Raw genomic sequence first — 5390 nt, 5'->3', positions numbered from 1 at the left:
CAGTCAGTGGGTTGTCAGCGTGGGAGAGTAGACGTAGGTTTGGATTAAGTCAAATCACTATAAATCTTGTGTTCCAATTCTCTTTCCTTAACTCCTTATCTCATTGCTTTATATAATTTTTTTATAGAATCATTCAAAGTCGTTTACATCCTTAGCCAATCTTTTAAAAGGCAATTTATTTTATTAAGTCTTGCGAATAAATTTTTATTTACACCTATTCACCCCCCTCTAGGTGTGCGTACTAGCCCTTTCACAAGCAACCCCTTGGCCAGCGATCATCAGCCTTTGTTCGTTTCTCTGGAGAAGATGAACAATACATGTCAATAGTAATGGGACTTGCATTCTAAAGATGTAACTTCCCAAAAGATTTTAGGAGCTGCTTTAAGCTAAATGCTCTTAGAGCCATTTGGAGATGCAATTGTATCTTGCCAAAGTCCTCCAAAAAATCGAACCAAATATGTTTGTATTCAACCAAACCCCCTTAGAGTCCAAAAGCTCCTTCCAAATGCTGAATCAAACATGACCTAACACTAGCTACCCCTTTGAATATTTTTATAAAATCTAACACTTCTAATGGATTTTTGGATTGAGCCATAGTTACTTCATGTTGCTCACGATTTGCACTACCTGTGTTTTAAGATCCAAGTTGACACCCCCATGTGGCCAGAAGTGTGGTGAGCCCATTCTACTCCAATAAAAATGTGGTTGGGCCTTTTGCATGTGATCTTGAACTAATTCATGGAGGGAAAAAAGGGCGAGTCAATTTTCGTGGAGGACAAAGACTACTCACGCCCTAGCCACTATATTTTTAAAAATTGGACCAGAGAAGGTCTTTGAAAATGCTCCATCTGAATCTTTTGCCAACCCTTATATCCCAAGATGCTAAATTCTCAATGATAGTGATAGCTTGAAAGCCTCCAAAAGTATAGCACCTATGGACCTCTTGTAAGGTTTGGACTTGAGCAAGTCCTTAAAATGCTCCATTTAAACCTCCTGTGAATCTCGACATCTCTAAGCATTAAACATTTAGGCTACGTTTGGTAGTCAGGATAAAATTCATGATGGGATATGATTTATCTTATCCTATGTTTGGTGCTTGTTTAGAATAAAATAAAGTCGAATAGAACAGAATATAAGCCGGATAAAATTATCCCATGGGAGAAGTAGGATAAAGGCGTATATGATTTCTAATATTTATAATAGGAAAATTATTTTTCTCGAATAACAAACTTATTAAATTAACAAAATTAAAATTACATTTCAATATAAAAATATCTGAATTCTAATTTAAGAAATTAAAAATTAAAAATTAAAAATTATATTTTTATTTAATGTTATTTTAATTTATATATTGAACTTTAATTCTATATTATAATAAACATTCAATCTATAAATTATACAGTTATATTTATTATATATATTTGAGGTATTTTTGTATTTTTAAGTATGTTAGTACAATTTACTATTTGATAAAATTTTATTAAAGAATGATGAAAGGGGAAAAAGAAATAAAAAAGAAAATAATTTAAAAAAGAGGAAAAATAAAATAAAATAAAATTAAGGAATAGTATCACAAGAAATTTTTACCATCTTTGTTTATGAACTTTTAGGTTCATTTACAATGATATGTCGTTTATATTAAAAAAAAAAATACACATGGTAGGATGTGAATATATCCGACTTTAATAATGTGATTTACTAAACTGTGGATAAGATATAGAAAAATCTCAGGATTTCATAACCTATCATATTCAGTCCTATCCTGGTTAAAAATCCAGACGACCAAACGTAGTCTTAGTGGATAGAGACAACTCCCATGCCTCAATACATATATGGCATGTTTGATAATCATCCAAATAGTGCCAAATTATATTATTTTGTTCAAGTAGTTTTGGAGTAAAATCGTGTTTGGTAAATTTTTTGTTCTCAAGAACAAATTTCTATTTTTTTGTTCCCGGAAGTAAATTTAGAACATAATCAAGAATAAAAAAAAAAAGTTGATTCTAATTCCCGGGAACAATTTTAAAATCAAGCCTATATTTTCTCTTATTCTTCTCTTTTCTTTTCTTCTTCTTCCATTTTCTTCTTTTTCATCCACCGCCGCGATTGCTATCCACTACCGTCCACTAGCCATCGCTGCCAGTCGCCAGCAATCGGTCCGGCGAGCTCGCCAAAGGCTCACTAAGCCAGGGCGAGGTTCGGCGAGCTCACTGGAGGCAAGCCTAGCCATTGACGAGGCTCGCCTAGCGACCGGCGAGGCTTGGCCGATGAGGGTCAACGAAGCTCTGATGAGGTCGCCAGCCCTCGTCTAGTCGATTGTCGAACCGGTGATTGGCCATTTGAAGAAGAAGAGTAGGAGAGAGAAAAGAAAAAAAAAGAAAAGAAAAAAGGAAAAAGTAATAAAATTATTTTAAAATATAAAAAAATGATTTGTAGTAGAAATTTTGAGCATAGTACTAAACAGAATTCTATTTCAGAATTGAAATTTTGGACAATTACCAAACAGCTTAAAATGTTCGGAAATTATTCGTGGGAACAAAATAAAAAATAATAATTTATGATCAGAAATTATTCTAGGGAACATAATCGTTACCAAATGCGCTTATAATAGCTTGGGATACTCCTCGTAAGACTTAAACTTGAGCATGTCCTTAAAAGGTTTCGTCTGGGCCTCTTGCAAATCTTAGCATCTTCTAAATATCAAACCCTCAGGGGGTAGAGGCAATTCTCATGCCTCGATAAATATTGTAGTTGGGGACCTCCCCATAAGAATTAAACTTGAGCATATCCTTTAAAAGCTTTGTTTGGGCAAGCATCCTTAGATGTTAAACCCTCAAGGGATACTCCAACACCTCAAAAAATATAATGGCTATTGACCTCCTCATAAGATCGGAGCTAAGCAGATTTTTAAAAGGTTTCTTTTGAGCTTCTAGCAGACCCCGACATCCCCAGATGTTGAACCCTTAGGAGGTAGAGACAGCTTTTACACCTCAAAAAAAATAAAAATTATTGTGGCTAGGGACCTTCTTATAAGACATAATCTATGCAAGTAGTTAAAAGGCTTCGTCCAAGGAGTAATTTGAACTTCTAAGTCCCTAAGATGTAAAGAAACTAGAGGGTAGAGCAAGGGATAGGCTCGAAAAATATACTGTACTAAGGAGAGTAACAGAGTATGGGAGCATGACACGTTAAAATAAGTAACATAGTTTTGCAACCCGCCACGTTTGTGGATGCGCGGAGACAGTCCCTGTTGATTGGAAACAACTTCTGTCTTGAGAAGAAACTTGTAACCAGCCGGACGAACCAAAGCAGACTCCCTGGTTCTGGAAAGCCGACTAACGCTAGCTAACCCTGTGAATAATTTCGTAAGATCTAACGGATTGAGCCATAGTTACTCCACGTTGCTTGCGATCCGCACTGCCCGCGTTATAAGATCCAAATTGACACGCCACGCGGCCAGGAAGTGTGGAGAGCCTATTCTGCTCCAATGAAAAGGTGATTGAGCCTTTTTTGCAAGCGATCTTGAACTAATTCACGGAGGGAAACGGGGAATCAATCTTCGTGGAGGACAAACTGCTCGCGGCATCGTTCTTGTGTCAGCTCGCGAGCGTCGTTCGACGGTAAGTCCATCGATCTCGTCTATGTTCGTCGCGACGTTTTCTCTCGTCATCAGCAGAAGATCGCCCCCGAGACCGCTGTTGTGGCAGTTCGCAGCGGTTGCTTTCTTCCCCTCTCTCTCTCTCCCGCCCCGTTCCCGCCCCCGCGCCCGCAAAAAAAAAAAAAAAAAAAAAAAGAAAAAAGAATTACTTCCTTCCTGTTATAGGTGACGAAAATAGCGAAAAAAATGGTATTAGGTCTTGCCAAATTTCTTCGCAAAGAAGTCGTTCAGGTATGCGGGAGATGTTAACATGGTGGGATCACTGAAGGAGAGGAATAATTGACTGTTAACCAAACCCATGACTTGTAATATGAAATGAAACTGCGTGAAAAAAGTCCCAGTCATCTTGATGATCTGTCTGTGACACTTGGAGTCCTAGAGTGTTGTTCTTCATGTCGAAGGAAGGTAATTTGGAAGAAGATTTCTAAAAGGTTAAGGAATGACAAAATCAATCCAATCAGGACATAAAAAGTGAAGTTCATGCGGATGGCCACATACTTGTTCTGTATATCATTTGGCTTTGAAAAGCTGGATGTATTTGTTATAGCCATGGAATGGCTGTACACATGTTTCTTGACTCAAGCCAGATTTAGAGGAAGCTTAAATGATTAACCCATCTGCCTGTGACTTTATGTGCGATTAGATACCATGCTTATTTGGTCTATCTTCTTGTCTGCATACTATGTTTCATCCTATCAGTGCATTACGACACAAGGAATACTCAGAATTGTTGCGCTGGCTTGGGTTTTCAATTTGAACCACTTTTTCTTATGTGCTTATTGGCTATGTGGGGCTCACGGTTGTGTACATTTGGTTGCAAATTGATCTATGAAAATAGCGCATATTTTTCACGAAAGGAAGCTGAACGAACTCTCCGATGCATGCTCTTCTTTCCTCATCTCTTTATTCTTTGCGTTTGCATGTCAAATAGCAACAGAGAGGTCCATCCTTTTTGACCAATACTCCTACACATAATGAATGGATTTCGAACTATAATCTGCAAAAGTTTGCAAATTTCTAAATTTTTTATAAACTGTAGAGGTCTCACTTGTGGAAGAAATGCAGTTACAAGACTATGAATTTGTAGAGTAGAATTGGCAGTACAAACCTTTTAACAGATGTTGGTTAGAAAGGGGACGACAACTTAGCTGATGATGGTCGATACCTTCTGGCATGTTGTCTTGCTTTCATTATTTATTGACATATTTCCATTTACAAAGATAAAGTGTCCCATGTTCTGAGTTTTAGACATGACATACCATACCTTGAAGTCTTTCTGGTGAATATACAAGTTTGTTGTTTGAAGATAACTTGTAGAAGCTTGAGCTTTTGAACTGTCTGCTAGCTTTCAATGCAATGCGTTGATAACCATTCCGCAGTCTGAACTCGTGCTAATGCAGTTGCAGTCTGGTTCACAGTGCTTAATCAGATCTGTTGTGTGAAAGACATGTCGTTGATTGAAAGTATGCTCTTCAAAATAATTGAGTGGGAAATTTACCCCAGATTGGTTGTTTCAAGGGGGACTTCTTTACTCTGAGGCTGTGGTTGGCCTAGACGGAGGTTTGAAGGCGCAAACAAGTCATGCACTATGGTCATAGTTGATGGTTCATGGCAATATTGGTTAGCTTGATTCACATCGCTTGCTCTACAGACCTATGGATTAGGAAATTTGTCAGTAAAATAAAAGATGAGTAATTGATTGACATGTAATAGATGCACTTGTCATCTGAAC

This window comes from Eucalyptus grandis, chromosome 7 (assembly GCF_016545825.1).
Source record: "Eucalyptus grandis isolate ANBG69807.140 chromosome 7, ASM1654582v1, whole genome shotgun sequence".
Taxonomy (NCBI): domain Eukaryota; kingdom Viridiplantae; phylum Streptophyta; class Magnoliopsida; order Myrtales; family Myrtaceae; genus Eucalyptus; species Eucalyptus grandis.
The sequence above is the reverse complement of the archived record's forward strand: the minus strand, read 5'-3'. Positions refer to the sequence as shown.